The 18,991-nt window shown below is 38.9% G+C and overlaps 1 protein-coding gene across 1 annotated transcript in view; it reads left to right on the top strand.

Moving 5' to 3' along the window:
• The first annotated feature begins 17,876 nt into the window (after positions 1 to 17,876).
• Positions 17,877 to 18,991, top strand: part of LOC139140855 (uncharacterized) — a 55,670-nt gene continuing 54,555 nt past the window's right edge. The window contains exon 1 of the mRNA XM_070710305.1: positions 17,877 to 18,158. The gene's annotated coding sequence lies outside the window, so the exon portion shown is untranslated. The remainder of the gene's footprint in view (positions 18,159 to 18,991) is intronic.

Below are 18,991 nucleotides of genomic sequence, written 5' to 3'. Positions count from 1 at the left end.
ACTGTCGTATTTCTCCATACAGACGGAACGTGATTGCCTATGGATAGCACTGAAAGACTTTTGGTATGTTGCAATCAGAGTTCTGTTTTTAAGGTCGCAATAGCCCTATTTGTTTACTGTCCGCCAAAAGGAATCTGTTGGTCGTTTTATCCTGTTGGTTTTTGTCACGTTGATTGACAACTCGCACAACAGCTCCCCACATATATTGCGATATAAAACTAGCTGCACACCACTTCCCTTGAAATGACTTTCGTCGATCTACGCCTTTAGTTCTCGACGCAGTCTAAATCGCCTTTCGAACAGTCACGTCGCACAGCGTAAAGTATAAAGTTTTACAGCTGTGATAAAATGAACGCGGTTTTTAAAGTTACACCTCGCTAGTTTACCTTTCTGGAAGGCAAATAATTCTCACACGATTGTAACCCAGTTGTTACAATATCCTTACTCGAACGATCACGTTGAATAGAATGCAGTACAAATCAAAATGGTATCCGGAAGAATATTTTAGCAAATGATGTCACGTAGCTATAATATTGACTTCCTGCCATCCTCAGATAATTGTCGAACAACATTGAAAAGGACGTCACATTGACGGAAAAGAAAGATCTTCAGCATTGTTCGCACAAATTACTGCAAGTTTATAGAAATTTCAACCTTCTCATAGAGGACCCTCACCGTCCAGGGAGTTCAGTGACAGGTTAGACGTACATTTTTAACTTTTCTGTCGGCAAATTTTCTCTTTTTTACAGTCACTTTTTAAGTTTACTTTTTAAAATTTCAGGGCTGTTAAGGTGAATAGAACTCCAATTGGTTGTTATTGTACTGGTAGGCTCGTCCGGTTGGTATTTACACAGCCGTCTGAGCATTCAGCTAAAACCTCTCCTTGAAGTTCAATGATCCCTAGGCCCTTGAATGCAATTTCAGTTTAGGAAACTTTCACTTATTTGTAGGAGGTTGGCAAGAGAAATAGCAGTGGGGGCATTTTTTGCAAAGCCGCTACAAGGGGAGTGTCACATTTTGCAAACCTATTCTCGGGACGGTCACATTCTACTTTTGCCAGTTTTGTAATCAATACAAATTTTCAATGTATTGTTTATAGAATTAAAAAACTTTTTACAATATTCCCATGGAAATTGTAATATCTATTCCACCGTACATACAATTTATCCCATAGGTTTAATACATAAATGTGCTCACTTTCCGGAACTTGCATGATGTGTGTATATCTATCTATCAACACAAGATATAATTATATGATACATGATTTATATATATATATATATATATATATATATATATATATATATATATATATATATATATATATATTTATCACATTCTAATTTGGGATATAAATATATATATATATAATATATATATATATATTATATATATATATATTATATATCCCAAATTTTAGCTAATTAAGGCTAATATGCACACATATGATGATAGCCACCATGCATAGCTAATTTCAAATATTAATGTACTTGATTAGAGAGGGATGGTTGAAAGTGCATATGTATGCAAGAACTTTTTGTAAATTTCATCCATCCAAAAATGTTAATTTTCCCCCTTACAAAACTAGCTAACACCTGTTCATTTACATTGGTTTGCGTTGAACCGTTAGCAATAAGGGAACTAGATATGCTGTCAAATTGAGGAGTTGCCAACACTGTCAGGTGTAACTATCGTTGCAGTAGACAAATTACAGGTGTGTATGTTTTACCCAAAATGTGATACACACACTGGGCTCTCAAAGATGCGACGAATTTCATCAAAAATTATCAATTTTTTACACAAGGGAGTCCAAGAAACGTACACACACACACATAAACAGGTCGCGGTGCTCCATATGGTGAATCATAACAGTATCTTTCTTGGAAAGAGTAAGACCTAGCATGTTGTAAATATAAAAATCAAGGTCAAAATCCACAGAATAACCAAATAACAGGTGCATAAACGAACATAGGCTAAACATGGTTGTCTAAGTGGCAAAGTGGTTGGTCATACACGCATATCAAGCTTTCAAATTCGGAACAGGGAAGGGGAGATCATGTCCCACAAATTGAATAAAAGGGTGGGGGTGGGTGGGTCAAATATTTGAAAGGGGTATTTGTGGAGGATCACATGATGGACCATCCATGATTTCCTCTGGCCCGCAACCTCTCGTTGTCACTGAGCGCCCCCCCTACAGTGCTAGCGTAACCGTAATCTTGTAAAACAAAATATTAGATAGTCGCTATATTAAACGTACGACTTATCAAGTCGTTTTAGTTGAAGAAAAATACCTTATGGAACATCTCATGACTATTTGTTTTCGGTCGACAAAATAAAATTGACACAATAATTGTCACGTAACCGTAATTCGTCTACAACAAATAGACTGACCGACTTCTTGATATGGACACCTGAGGGCGTACTTCAGCACTGATGCTAAACAGCATGTTTTGGTATTGGGTTGATGCTGTGCGTTGACAATAGTTTTTTAAAGGGTTACTCTTAGCCCATCTCTGAGCAGCCCTCCGTCAGCAACATTGTGACGTTTTCGTGCAGGGGGAAATGTGTGAGTTTGTAAAGGGACGCCTTTTGCATTGCTTGCACTATGCTTGGTGAATTTCTCCTTTTTTTGTAATTCAACCTCACTGGGTATCCACAGGGTTTCAAAACTCATTTGGTATCACAAAAGGTTTCAAAGGATCTTTTTATAGCTGCAATGCATATGGTTACATCAGCCGCTATACTAAACGGAAGAACACGTGATGACTAGGTCGTCGTCCTCAATTTATGGCAAGGTCGAAATGGAACCTGCTCAATTTATAGAAACCTGACGTGGTGGGATTGCGGTATAATAGTGAACACCTATTGCCTGGTCATGAGGGCTATAGCGCCTGTCTATTACCCCGAGGGGCCGTGTGTTACCAGAAACACATCGCTATTCCCCGAGGCCGTAGGCCGAGGGGTATAGCGATGTGTTTCTGGTAACACACGGCCACGAGGGGTAATAGACGAGCGCTAGAGCCCGAATAAAGACCAGGCTATAGGTGTTTTATAACACACCACATGCTCATGTTGTATTGTTATATAGTTTTTAATATGTTTTGATATTTTGCACCGCAACAATCCATTGTGACAAGTTTACCGGGCGATGTTTCCACAGCGGTTTCAGTTGTACGTACATGGTACCACTATCTTTCAAAAAATATTCTAAGCATACCTAGCGACATCCTTAGTTGCACTTTAATCTTTTCCGTCGATGACCTGTTCAAGTTCCTACGCTGTTGGAATGTTGGAAAATGTTGGAAAATCTGTTTCAGAGAATGTGTCGTCACCTATCCCGGACGCACATCACGTTCTAGTCACCCGCCATTGTTGCAAAGCTGCAGACGACACTACGGTCACGTGACCGGGCACTTTTCCAAATTTGGTCAGAACTATTTCCCTAGGGAAATAGCTGTTCAAAAAATACCCTCTGACGTCACTTTTGTCGATCCGATGGGGACTAGACGTATCTATTTTCTCGTCACGTGACGTATTCTGGCGAATCGCGACACGGAATGAGCATGTGGTGTGTTATAACTATTTCTATGGCGGGCCTTTTCGGAGGCAAAGCCTGTTGGCTTATTTAGGCATATGTCTTAGGTGAAAAAAATGATGGAATGAATTTCAGCCTGTCGTATTTTGTTACATTTGTGGAGTGATTGCGTAGAGGTCGTGTTTTTGCAACTGACAAATTGCGTGCATGCAGTACAGGAAGAAATGGACGAGTGAGAATTTCACAGCGGAAGCAAAAGGTTGTCTGTCAGCGGTAGACATTTCGCTAGTCTCCAATATCATTCCCCGTTGGGGCAAACCGAACTCTCAAAGATGCGACGAATTTTACCCGATTTGAATAATTCTCTAAGAAATACCAGTGATACCAGTCTCTCTCTCTCTCTCTCTCTCTCTCTCTCTCTCTCTCTCTCCATTCCTCTCTGCAGTTTTGGTCTACGCTGTGAATATGGGGTATCACCGATGAAGGAAAACTTGGGCGAAGTTACAAAATCATCTGCGACTTTTGGCCATGATTTTTGTTCTGTTCGTGTAACACAATCATCTGTTCTATCCCCATATCGTGTCAAAATACCCAGTGTATAACTTGTCAAAACAAACTGTATGAGTGTATTGCCGATGTCTGTGTTTACCACTGAATTCTGGTCCAAAATGTGTCGTTTGTCAAAGATAGCATTGCATCTTGTTGGCCATGTGCCGCGCTGGGAAGGGCAATACCGAGAGTATTTGAACGTTGTTTAGAGAGAAGACAAAGGAAAATGCACTTGTTTTCCTGAACACAAAACGCCGAACATATTGTACAGAGTTACAGCTATTGCACATTGAGACACCTTTCGATAAAATGAGGGCGTCGGCCTTTATTGTTTGATGCGTTAACCTTTTGTGGCGTGCCAGATTCGGGGACAGTTGAAGAGAGGGACAGCTTTGTCTGTGTTTTGGATTCCATACTGTCCATTCAGGCGTTATTGGACAGATAAGTTTATGTGAGAGAGAGAGAGAGAGAGAGAGAGAGAGAGAGAGAGAGAGAGAGATGCATTTTAATTCAGATGATACACGTAAATTGTCACTCCTGAAAATGTATTACAAATTCTACGAGGTCTCCTACATCAGATGTTGCTGACGACGATAACGACGACGTTATATTGTTGTTTAGTTACTTACAGTATAACGCAATTTCTGAATGTGATAAAACTGATAGAATCAGATGTAAGATAACTCAATCCCAAACGTGAATCTGCTGACGTCATGCAAACAACACCAACAAGTCCAGACATAACTGAATTGTATAAAAACAGCCCTGAAGGAACATTCGTGAAAGTGAAACAGAATGAACGGCAAACAGAAAATAAAATATTAACAGTTCACGATTAGGACAATTAAAAATATTAAACAAACAAGCATAAAGTAGACAGTGGCGAGTTTTAGCTCCTCGGGCAGATATTCGGACTCTCAAATTTCTACAATTCTTTTCTGATCTACCACTTGGGTGGGGGGGCTCATTTTAAAGCTCTAAGAGAAAGAAAAACTTTCACCGTCTCAGTTTTTTTAAAAATCCAAAATTTAATTCCCCCATAGAGTTAACGCAGGGATGGTGGCCATTTTGAATTTCAAATATCACAAAATGTTTGGTAAATTGTTTCGCTAGTTCCAAACTTTGTACGGTGACCCCGAAGTTTTATTGTTGATTTGGTAAAATGGTTGAAAGTTTCATTTTGCAAAGTTTGAGCAAAACTGTAAGTCTTTCACTTTCGAGGCGCATATTACCTTAAAAAGCGCACCCACAACAAAAACTAAAATGTTTTGTTTTGCGCCCTAGGTTACATCAGGTGTACATTGCTGACGCTTGATAAATACACATCAGTAGCAAGGACGATGGGTTGTGGGTTGGACGGCAAAACCGGAACTACAGGTCGATAGGATCTGAAAGTGCGCTGGATACCGGGATAACCCTCGGCCGCCAGGGAATGTTATTCTGCAAATTTGACCTTCCTCTCCTTGTCGGCTTGCTTTACCATACAATTTTGCAGCTACCCGGTCAAAGATACCAGTCTTTATCCAAATCACTGCTGTTTACCAAGCTTTTATGTGCGGTTTCCCATTATATGCGTAACTGTTTGCTGTCCATGCTGTTCCGTCTGATGATACCCAAAGGTTTCGCATGAAGGAGCGTGATAGTGACTGTTTGAGGGACCGTGGGTATTAAAAAACTGCCCAACACAAAGGAAACATTTGACGACAACACCCCTCCCTTCCCGTAAACAAAACTATAGAAGTGCGAAAAACTGACGACGAAATTATTGTTTGTATGTCCCCTTAACACCATAAATTGCTTACAAAAAGATTGTTGTGAGTTTAAAGTGGAGTCAGGACTTTCAACAGCAAATACTTTGAAACAATAATCTGAATGGTGATTGGTTATAAGAAAATATGCAAGGTTTCCAAAGGGTGTCCGTGTCATTAAATTTGATAGTACACGATAATAAGAGTAGGGCGAAATCATCTCCGCTAAACGCAAAGATTTTCGTTTTTCATGGGCGTTTTAGTTTAAACAGCCCCCCCCCCCCCTGTTACAACACAGTCCCTCCACTCACTGGTGGATGGAGTGACTGTAGTTACAGTGAACAGACGGCGCTGATACATTGCCGTCACAACAGCGCCACCAATCAAATGCACTTGAATTCCTCTTTTCATAGCTGGAGACTGAAGTGCATTGTAACCCCCTGTATGAGGGCGACAGGGGGTCAGTTAATATACCGCATACCGCGAAACTTACATTTTTGCATCGTTAAAAACTATAGATAAAACGGCACATGAACGTCTTCCCCACAAGTTAGCATAAGCCGAATCTGTCAAATCAGTCAAATCATTGTAGCTTACAATCTGTTGTACCTGGTTAATATGGTTATGAGAAGTAATCATGGGTTTCGCACCACAGACCGAAACCACAAATCTCACCGACAACAAGCGAACAACAGCCCTGCCATACTTTTATATACACTCTCTACACAACGATACAGCTGCTTTCGTGACGGAAGGATAGAGGCAGTTCCCGAGATAAGGAGACAGGCCGTTTTCATTGGTCGCAAAGATAATGCCCAGGGCTAAAGCGTTGCAAGGCGCATGCGCAGATTATTGCCATGCTGCCTTACGTTTTGAGAGGACGTATATGTAGTAGGCGACGCTCCCTGCGTTTGATTGATTCTTCAGGAATCCTGTCGAATCACGTTATGTTACAATTTTTCAGTGTACGAAATGTTACCCAAGCAGCTGCACGTCATGAAATCGAAAAACTGTATACGATCTTTAACACCGGACCGCAAGTGTAATGTAAGCTAGCAAAACCCACAGGTTAAGTGGAGTTGCCGTGTACGCTTAGAGACACGCTTACGGTCCCCACATTTGTGGAGGGACCGTGATAGAGAAACTACTACACGGCAACTCACGTACCTGAGGTATAACCAGGGTCCCTCCTCAAATGTCATGAGACCTTGCTATAACGTTGTGCTACATCGATTCTCAGAGTGCTGTTCTAGCGCGGTAGGGGGAGAGAAGCAGTAACATTGATAATTTTTAACATAATGACCGTAGGTCATCAAGTTATTGTGATGGGGTTGAGTGGATGTCGGAGAGTGAAAATTGTCCGTAAACGACAAGAAGTCAAACACTGCTGAACAGACTGTGTTGATATTTGGTACAGATGTTAGTCGGAACCTTGAACATGGTCCTAAGTTAGGACCATGTTCAAGGTTCCGATTCCTCAAAATGGTGCCAAACGAATCAGCGGTTAGATAGATATGGGAAATTGTTGACCCTCTTTTTCTACTAATTTATTTTAGGGGCCTTCCATATGTGTATTTTGGAAGGTACACCAATACTGCACTTTGGACTTTTTATGAATTATGGAATAGAAATGAGTGTTAGATGAATGCTAGAAACATGCAGGATGCACTGAATGGAAGTATCAGAGATTTCCATGCTCTTTTAGGCATCAAAAGCGATAAAAATAACATATTTCATATTTTAGATTCTCACATTTGAGACGACCCTAGGCATTTGTCATATTATCTCATATCTGCTCACTTCAATCTTCAGTAAACATCCTTGAGTCAATATACAGACTTTGACATTCACATTCTAGAGATTAGCCTGTTCACCCACAGTTCCCTGGAAACAGGTCCAAGATCACCATTCTGATAAAAATTAGAGGAATGTTGACAAAGGTTAACTTCGGAGACTGATTTTATTGTTTTTGAGAGAATGGGCGATTCTATTTGGATTTTCTTCAATATATTCTTACTTCGAACACTCTATTGAACTTGTCTATACGATACAAATGAATGTTGACAAAAGCGGGCTTGGAGACAGATTTTATTGTTTTTGAGAGACTGGGCCACTACAGTTGCAAGAGCCATACCCCTGTCTCTTTTCAAATTAAAGTGTTGTTTTTGGAATTTCTTCAATATATTCATACTTCAAACACTCTAATGAACTTACGTTGGTAACAAATGACAGGAGTGTTGACAAAGGTTTGCACTGGAGACAGATTTTATTGTTTTTGAGAGAATGGGGCATTATAGTTGCAAAAGCCATGCCCCAGTCTCTTTTCAAATTAGAGTGTTGTTTTTGGAGTTTCTTCAATATATTCATACTTCAAACACTCTATTGAACTTATCTAGAATATATATGACAGGAATGTTGACAAAGGTTGGCTTCGGAGGCAGATTTTATTGTTTTTGAGAGAATGGGGCATTATAGTTGCAAAAGCCATGCCCCAGTCTCTTTTCAAATTAGAGTGTTGTTTTTGGAGTTTCTTCAATAAATTCATACTTCAAACACTCTATTGAACTTATCTAGAATATATATGACAGGAATGTTGACAAAGGTTGGCTTCGGAGGCAGATTTTATTGTTTTTGAGAGAATGGGGCATTATAGTTGCAAAAGCCATGCCCCAGTCCCTTTTCAAATTAGAGTGTTGTTTTTGGAGTTTCTTCAATAAATTCATACTTCAAACACTCTATGAACTTATCTAGGATACAAATGACAGGATGTTGACAAGGTTGGCTTTGTAGACTGATTTTATTGTTTTTGAGAGAATGGGGCATTATAGTTGCAAAAGCCATGGCCCTGCCTCTTTTCAAATTAGAGTGTTGTTTTTGGATTTTCTTCAATATATTCATACTTCAAACACTCTATTGAACTTATCTAGGATACAAATGACAGGAATGTTAACAAAGGTTGGCTTTGGAGACTGATTTTATTGTTTTTGAGAGAATGGGGCATTACAGTTGCAAAAGCCATGCCCCAGTCTCTTTTCAAATTAGAGTGTTGTTTTTGGAGTTTCTTCAATAAATTCATACTTCAAACACTCTATTGAACTTATCTAGGATACAAATGACAGGAATGTTAACAAAGGTTGGCTTTGGAGACTGATTTTATTGTTTTTGAGAGAATGGGGCATTATAGTTGCAAAAGCCATGGTCCTGCCTCTTTTAAATTAGAGTGTTGTTTTTGGAGTTTCTTCAATAAATTCATACTTCAAACACTCTATTGAACTTATCTAGGATACAAATGACAGGAATTATGAAAAGGTTGGCTTCGTAGACTGATTTTATTGTTTTTGAGAGAATGGGGCATTATAGTTGCAAAAGCCATGCCCTTGTCTCTTTTCAAATAAGAGTCTTGGTTTGGATTGTATTCAATATATTCTTACTTCAAACACTCTATTGAACTTATCTAGGATACAAATGACAGGGATGTTGACAAAGGTTGGCTTCGGAGGCAGATTTTATTGTTTTTGAGAGAATGGGGCATTATAGTTGCAAAAGCCATGCCCCAGTCTCTTTTCAAATTAGAGTGTTGTTTTTGGAGTTTCTTCAATAAATTCATACTTCAAACACTCTATTGAACTTATCTAGAATATATATGACAGGAATGTTGACAAAGGTTGGCTTCGGAGGCAGATTTATTGTTTTTGAGAGAATGGGGCATTATAGTTGCAAAAGCCATGCCCTTGTCTCATTTTAAATTAGAGTGTTGTTTTTGGAGTTTCTTCAAAATATTCATACTTCAAACACTCTATTGAACATATCTAGAATATATATGACAGGAATGTTGACGAGGTTGGCTTCGGAGGCAGATTTTATTGTTTTTGAGAGAATGGGGCTTTATAGTTGCAAAAGCCATGCCCCAGTCCCTTTTCAAATTAGAGTGTTGTTTTTGGAGTTTCTTCAAAATATTCATACTTCAAACACTCTATTGACTACCTGACGCCCTCACGTGTGCCTTATATGTGTTGTTTCCGATAATTACTCATTCTAAGTGGCGATATAGAATCTAATCCCGGGCCATAGTCAACTAAGCATTACAGAGACAATGTCTACCAGGGTGCAAGAACTGTGCCGTCGCTTGATATCACTTGAAGACTTGAACACTGACAGCGGCAAAACCGGAGAAAATGATGATACGATAAAAGATATAATGGATGAACTTGGTACTATGAAATTGTCTATCTCCGGTCAAATAGAATCCCTTTCTGATGAAATAAATAAAAAAATAGGACAAATTGAAGCTGAAATGATAGAGGTCAGGTCAGAGCTACAGCGGAAATGTGAACATGTTAAATTACTCAGGTATGAAACTGAACAACTACGAACACGATGTTTAAACTCGAATCTGAAGCCGACTGTACTACATCGCAATCAAAACGCAATGATTTCATTGTTTATGGAGTTCCTGAGCCTGCAAACGGTAAAGAAAGCTGGGTGATAGTGAGGAGAAAGTGGAAGCCCTACTGAAAGACGAATATAACATTGACGGTGTGGACTTTGAACGTCCTCATCGGCTTCATACCCCTTCCCTTCCGCGACCAATCATTGCCAAGTGTACAAGTTTTAAACAGAAGGAACAGGTGTTAACAGCTGCACGGAAATGCGAATACTCTAAAACACAATACCCTGTTGCTGAAGATTTCTATATCCGTGTTCGTAACATTAGAAAGAACTTATCGAAATTTGTTAGACAAGCCCGGCAAAACAACCAACGATGTAGGCTTTCTTTATATGATAGAATTATTATCGAAGGTAAAGTGTTTGTGTATGATACAATGTTAACGATGATATCAAACCAAAAGGTAGATCAAAATAGGGTCTAGGCCAAGGTCTAAAGTGTAATAAAATAAAAAATACCGCAATTATACGGTGTCGCTCAAATTTGATCAGAATTGGTATATACCAGTATGGGTTACCAATGATCAACAATAAATGTTGTTTCTATCTGTTCAGTGGAGGAAAATTCTATGTTGATGTTATGACAATGATTTCTGCACAGTACAACCAGAAAAACAACAAGAAATATTTAAACCAGAAAAACAGGAATGACAAAAGTAATTAAGGTCTGAAACTTTAGGTACTGGAGGTCAACTTTAGCAACATGCATAGCAGAAACAAGCCCTCTTAGTTTGAGTATAGACGGTCTTCGCCCCTCTACTGTCTATGGTTTCATCAGGTCTGTTAATATGTAACAGTTCATAAACAATGACAGGAAATGATTCAAGATCAGTGGAGTTGGCCTGTTTCTTACTGGCCTGCACATTTGCAGGATTTCACATTTTCTTACCTCATTTGCACATTTTTGACACTGATGTGTTCATTTGAACAAATTCACATCTCAACCCCTACATCTACCTGTACACCAAATACTGAGACGGTAGATTTGGCGGTATGGGAGCCTTTGTGTGTGACGGACATACATCCGCACATACCACAATCTACAGACATGCAAATCAGATGCAAATGAACTGATTCAGCTTATACGATAACCTCACATTGGTATACCAAATGTGAGCTAAAAATGATAAGGATGTCTTCTCTAAAACTTGTATCTGTGAAAACCATTCTAATACTGCTGTCGATATTTCGACTAATGTTTTGAAGACACTGACACTTAAAATTCGAGGGCTAAGGTTTTCGCAGATGAGTTTCAATCAACAATTGCAAATCACAATATCCTTGGATTTGTAGAGACCTGGCTTAGTGGATCTGATGAAATTCTATGTATTCCTGGTTACGTTGGTTTTAATATGCCAAAGGTAAAACGATGTAAACGAGGGCGCAGGGCAGGGGAGTTGCTGTCTATGTTAGTAATAATATTGTAGACGGTGTCACTCAATTGAAATGCAATTTGCAACATGTAATTGTACTACTGTTTCACAATGATTTCTTTCATTCTAAATCATCTACAGATATTGTTTACTTTGTGTTTACACTGCACTAGAATACTCGACTATATATCATAGTGTACTTGACGTAAACGGAATAGTGCTCCTCGAAGAGTGAATGTCAGATATATTGTCTGTATCTGATGTAAATGAAATTTTAACAGGAGATTTAATGCAAGAACCTCTTCTGAGGATTGCAATATTTTAGATGATTCTATTGATTATTTATCATTGGAATCATATTCCTCTGATACATTTACCTTTCCACGCCAATCAAAAGACAATTAAGTCATCAATAACTTTGGTAAGTCGTTTTTATCACTTTGTAAAATATTTGATATTCATATCGTAAATGGAAGTTTCGAACCAAGACATTCCTGGAGAGTATACATGTATCTCAAATAATGGGTGAAGCGCTGTTGATTATTTAATCATCTCTACTGATTTATTTAGAACTGTAACATATTTTTCAGTTATTGATATTGATCTGTCTGATCATTTTACCGATTGTATCAAACATTGAAGTGAATATGTGTATTCCATAGAGTCTTCAAAAGCCCTCTGTAAATGAGTATGAGGGTACACGAAAGGCTGTCAAATCTAAATGAAAATTATCTGAAAGATATTTTTATTGAGCGCATGAGTGCCTCAGAAATGTGGGATAATGTACGTTTTGCGTTTGATATTTCTGATATTTCTAGCCGTATAAGTATATGTGTGATATTTTTGAATCTGTTGCTGAAGAAATGAAATACGAACAACGAAATTCATCAATATTCATCAGTACACATGCCCCATGGCTGGTTTGACCTGTGGTGTCAACAGCTGAAGTCTGTGAAAAACAAAAATCTTCGTAACTTTCGTTTACGAAATACAGAGTCTGATCTTTCTAATTACATAGAAAGTAAACGTAAATTCAAAGCTTTCTGAATGCAAAAGAAACAAGAGTATCACGATAACATTAAATTGTCATTACTGAAGTAAGGTAGATATAGCAAAACATTGTAGGATACACTGTAGGAATACATTGCGAGACTGGAGCGAGAAAATGACGCTTTCTTGCAATTGGTGAGAGTCTCTTGTTATTCTCACCGCAGTCAGTGAGAACTTGAGCTGCGAGAAATACACTCCTTAGTGAGAATAAAGTATGATAACAGATTCTCACCGGTGAGACTGGAAATTCTCACCAAGCATGGTGAGAATATATCATACTTATCATTCACCAGTGAGAATCAACCAGACTCACCATTCACTGGTGAGAATCAAGTAGACTGAGTCTCGCTGTTCACTGGTGAGAATCAGCCAGACTCGCTGTTCACTTTACCAGTTAACAGCAAGTCTGGTTGATTCTCACCGATGAACGGCGAGTCTGGTTGATTCTCACCGATGAACAGCGAGTCTGCTTGATTCTCACCAGTAAATGATGAGTATTATACATTCTCATCGTGAAAATTACCATTCTCACCGTACTTGGTGAGAATTTACAGTTTCACTGGTGAGAATCTGTTGTCATACTTTATTCTCACCAAAGAGTGCATTCTCGCAGCTCACCGGTCAAGCGTCACTTTCTCGCAATTTTTTCCTATAGTGATAAGTTTAAATCATTGAGTACAAAGTGTTTAAGCTCTGAAATCTCGGTAAATCAGTGGTTTGAGTATTTAAAAAAGTATTTCAATCTTTGTCGGATGACACTATAGCCCCTGATTTATCTATGGACGACACCTATAGTGAATATAACTCGATATTAGATAGTGTTATTACAGCAGACAAAATTCACAAAGCTATTCAGTAACTTAAAGCCAGGAAAACACCTGGTTTTGATGGAATGCCGGCTGAATTTTTCAAAGCTACTGAGGATGTCCTCCTATCATACCTTGTTAGACTTTTTCATTTAATCTTTAATGCCGGTAGTTTCCAGAGGAGTGGACTACGGGTGTTATCGATCCACTTTATAATTCAGGAGACACTTAAATGTAAATAATTATACAGGTATCACGCTTTTAAAGGCCTTTGTTGGCACCAGATTGTCTCATCAGAAAATTTACCCAAAAGATTACAATTTCAAAAGAAAATAAAAGGCTATAAACCTCCATAATCCTCTTACAGACTAGAACAAAGACGATCCCAGGGATCGCAAACAGTGCCTTTAAGCAACTTTAGCAAATTATTTACCATTATTTTGAATGAAATATTAACGAATGGGCCAAGGCAGAAGGAAAACTGTCAGAGTGCCAAACAGGTTTCAAAAAAGGATATTCAACCTTATATAATATTTTTACTTTATATTCCATAGTCAAGAAATATCTTTGCAGGAACGGAGGAAGATTTTATTGTGTTTTTGTTGATTTTGTTAAAGCATTTGATACCGTAAACAATACGCTGTTATTTACGTTACTCCTACAAATGATGTACAAGGTAAAATGCTTTTAATAGCATATATAATGATGTTAGTAGAACAGGTCAGCATATCACAGAAAACTTGGATTGTCTAATGGGAGTAAGACAGAGATGTATCCTTAACCCTTTTTTGTTCGCTGCTTTCATAAATGAACTACAAAGTATTGTTGAAAACGCGGGTCACATGGACGTTCAGATAACACAAGAATTGTAAGATATTTTTCTTCTGCTATATGGATATGCGGATGATATAACTCTGTTTGCTGATACAGTAGTAGACTTCTAATTTTACCCAATTTGTTTGCTGATAAATGGAAAAGCAAAGTAAATCTTGCACAAACAAAAATCTTCAGAAATGGTGGGATATTGAAAAGACAGAACAATGGTTTTATAAAGGGGAAAAGGTTGATGTTGTATCGTATTATAAATATCTTGGCATTGTATTTTCTGGACGTAATGATTCGTTTAAGGCCACCAAAACTCTAGCAGACCAAACAAAAGAAATCCGTATTCATAATCGCTTTACCAAAAAGTTCGGAGAGAAATGGGACACAATTTGACATAATGATACTTCCGATTTTGCTGTATGATGCTGAGTTATGGGGATATCAAATGTATACATGTATTGAGACCGTACACTAATTGTTGTAAACGTTTCCTTGGTGTAAAACGTAACATTCCCACTGTTGCCGTACTTGGAGAATTAGGAACCCCTCTATTTATTTTTACCTATGTTAGATGCATCGAATGGAGGGTGAAACTTCTGTCTATGCCGAATAGTAGAATTGCTAAGCATTCTTACTCGCTTTTAGTCGTTGGAGATCAAAAAGGGAAAACTAACTTGGTGACATATTTACGAAATATACTCTTAAGGTATGGCTTCGGTCATGCGTGGGTCAGCCAAGGTGTTGGTAATAAACAAAAAAATTTTATCACCTTTATGAACAGAGTCAAAAACAACTGGCAACATGAATGGTGGGAGGATGTCTCGAATACGTCGTTTACACTTATTTCGTCAAATCAAACACAAGCCATCTTTTAAGAATTATTTACTTATTTAAAATCAATAGATATCGAAAGGCACTGTCACAGTCCCAGTTACGTTGTTCCAGTCACAAACTATTGATTGAAACTTATTCAAGTTGTAGTAAATTAGTGCGATCAGAACGTTCGTGTGAAATCTGTGATAGGCCTACTCTTTCTATTGATGGTGAATTTCATTTTCTGTTCGAATGTAATCTTTACCACTGACAATCTACAGATTCAGTTTCTACCGAATTGGGCAATTAGAAACCCAGGTCTACGAAATGTAACGAAACTCTTCATGAGTAAAATTATATGTAATTTAGCAAAGTTTACCTATCAAGCTTTTGAATTAGGGAAAGAAGCCTTGGTATTATTTACGTAGTGGTGTAATCTGTTTATGTTTATGTAATTCTTTTATCTGTATTGATGTTATGGGCTGAAGGCCTGAAGACAATAAAGTTGTTGTTGTTAAAAGATGTAACATTTCTGGTGCAACGAATTTCTGAAGGCAGTGCATTCCACAGAAAAGGAGTACGTACCGAAAAAGCTCTGTGACCATAAGACTTATTAAAATAGCCGTGAGGAGGAGTTACACGCAATTTCTTAGAAAATCGTAGATCTCTTGTCGTTACATACAGGTCAATTGAATATTTCAAATAAAGCGGTGCATCGCCACTAACAATCTTAAAAGAAGTTATTAACTAATACGCGCTTTCACAGGTAACCAGTAAATCAATAAAAACAGGAGTGATGTGGTCATATTTATGTGTATCTGTGACTAGACGGGCTGCTGCATTATGAATAGACTGCAGACGATTTAGTTGTCATTTGAAATACCATAGAACAAACTGTTACAATAGTCGAGTCTGGAGGTAACGAATGCATGGATGAATTTTTCAGTAGTGGGCTTGTCCAGTAATTTCAATACGAATTTACCTAAAAGATAAACTACAACGTTTGATTAACATTCGAAGTGATATAAAACGTTGAGTATATGGCCTTCATTTTACATTTTAGCAGTGATTTTACTAATTTGTAATGAAGCCATGGCAAAAATAATTTAATGGTCACGACCATTAATTCATTGTCATCATGGTTTATGTATCGTGTCTAAAACCGGGGTCAAATATATGCATGGTCACCCATTCATTATCTTTCAACATGTCAAACAATATAAGTAGTAGTTGCATTAAACAAACTTTATGTAGAAATGGCCGACTTTGTCCCTTTAACATTATATGGATACGTTCATATTCAGGCTTATGTAGCAAGAGACTGACAAGAGCAGAAGTGAAACGGAAGTGAGAGCGCCGCCACTGTTTGAAGTGTGGCAACGATGTCGGCCGGGCCGACATCGTTACAGCGATGAAAACGCCCTGTCTCCTTATCTCGCGAACTGGTGTTCTGGACGGAAGAGCTGTGGTGTGGGACCGCAGCCCTCAATTGTAACATTCCAGCCATTTCGAGTGGTGCGCCCTCAGCGCCAACTTTCCAGCACAAACGCCCGAGTTTGGCGTTTCCGGAGTCAGAACCTGCCATCGATGTAAAAATGTAACCCTTTTGAACGAACGCGATAAAACGTAACCCCAACGTCTTTTTTTCATGCAAGTGAAGCGTGTCATAAGCGAGAAGTTTCGTAGGTACAACGATTTAATCGACGCTGTCTCAACACCTCCCTCGATGGCACAAACTGCCGGTATAAAATATCAGGTGCTGCTACAAGTAGCCTTTCAAGGTCGAAATTTAACATAGATTAAAGCAGTAATTCAAAAATGGTTGTTAAGTGGAGTTCATAATGCTAGCAAGGTAACCGCTAAAATTCTTGAGTTGCCAAAGATAAGAATACGCGTAGAATTAAGAAAAGTGTTCACGATGCCTGATATAATTACATAACAATTCTGGTTAAAAGCAGACAACCCTGTTGTAGAATCAGTCAGGAAAATGTAAAACTACCAAGATTGGAATACCGTTTCCCCATAACACCCTCAGTTTGATATTACCTATGTATGCCATCGTGCCCGAGCGTTCTCATCATCTTCAAATTCCGTTGAAACTAAACCCTGGGTATTTGAATGGAAAAGGTTGATCACGTGACAAACCAGCAAGACAGCAATGTATCAAACCCTGAGAAATCATTAAAAATGTACGACAACAATATCTTAAAGGTCAGACTGTTGCCATGACGACAAAGAGTCTCAATAATGTCCTTACCGGACTCCGAGACATCGTTTCTTTTGTCAGAGAGCTGTCAAGTTCAGTTTGATTAATTATGATTACCCTTAATCGAAAAGCAGCGTTGCAGTAATAACTTTTCCTTGGGCCATTTAAGTTCAAATTAATAACAGTTTTAAATGGTAGGCCGTGTTAACTAATGCACCCTACCTGAGGCACTCCGGTGTAGATGTTATCACAGAAAACACACAAAAGAGTCGTAGAGGACGGTCTTTCGGTGGAAAGTCCTAATTTCTTTAACTTTCATGACGTAAACGAAACAGGCCTGCGGTCGATGCGAAAGTGTTCATGTAATGATGATAATAATTAGAGACTTGAGGGGTATTGCAATATCATTTTGGGAAAAAAAGCCTATCAACGGAGAAAGGCGTGCCTATATTATTCAAATTGCCGAGGGATCGCTCACAAATCACGTGTTACGAGAGATATAAGCTAAACATGATGATCTCCGCCAGACATTCTCGCTGTTTCGCAAAGTCGTCTACCGTTGCACCGAAGCTGCAAGTCGGCGTGGTGTGCGCGCCCTGCCCGCCAAGGGTTCGCCGTTTTCATCGGTCGCACATCTGAGCGCAACAAGCGATCGAGGTGCCTTGCTCAGGAAAAAAGTCAGCCCGGGAAGCGACAGTACACCCACTAATAGAAGAGCTGCAAGTCTGTCTGAGGCGTTTCTCGTCTGCGCGGCTAGGTCATGGTGAAGATTTCGTAAGCTAAAATTGATTTCAGAGACGGTGCGTGGTAAGTTGCACGTTACTCAAACTCCTTTCACTAAGGGTAACCATCTATGCTTTCTCACAATAAGAATAGCTTTTTTAAAATCTTCAAACCACCAAGCTTTGTGACATGTGATTGAGATGGTAAGGTTGAAAGTGCGTACGTATAGGGTTACAGAAATGAAATGAAAGGGTGGAATTTTTAAGATCGCCAATCCTGTTAACATCCAATCATTTCTAAGAAACAGAAATACCATGCGCCAGTTAACGTGGACACCGAGGGAATTAACAGGATTTAAAGTGCAGAGGTAATCAATTTGAAAATGAACCAGCCAAAAGTAAACATGTTTACTCCCGGTACCCGTCTGAGCGTCTGGCGACTGAGTCATTCTCTGCAAACTGCGGGTCTCTCACGCAAAAGAGGTCTTCATCGGCTGTCTTATTTCGGAACACATGTCTTCAGACGAGGGTAAGCTTACATGCAGTGGCACCCAAGTTAATGAATGTCATTTCCATGACAACCGGCTTGACGTGACACTTTTGCGCATGTAGCTAGTGCATAGTACGCACAACCGCCGATCTCTTCATCTGCTGCACGTTGCTGAGGTTTTGACTCACCTGCAGCTACAGACGGCTTCCTTGTCGTGCGCGACCAACATTTTTCGTGCGCCGTCCGAAGGAGCGCAGCTTGTCGTCATGGTGACATGATTATTCGCACTAAATGACCAAAAAACCGCCTGAGAGCTGAAGTGAGACAGTCTTCGGGGTATACGTGTCAAAGTACGTCTATTCTGTACTTTTCTGATGCAATTTTTAACAAAGACGTGTTAGCTCTTCTCCAGCGTTCAAGAAACGAGT

Source organism: Ptychodera flava, chromosome 9, assembly GCF_041260155.1.
Source record: "Ptychodera flava strain L36383 chromosome 9, AS_Pfla_20210202, whole genome shotgun sequence".
In the NCBI taxonomy this organism is placed as follows: domain Eukaryota; kingdom Metazoa; phylum Hemichordata; class Enteropneusta; family Ptychoderidae; genus Ptychodera; species Ptychodera flava.
The sequence above is the reverse complement of the archived record's forward strand: the minus strand, read 5'-3'. Positions and strand labels throughout refer to the sequence as shown.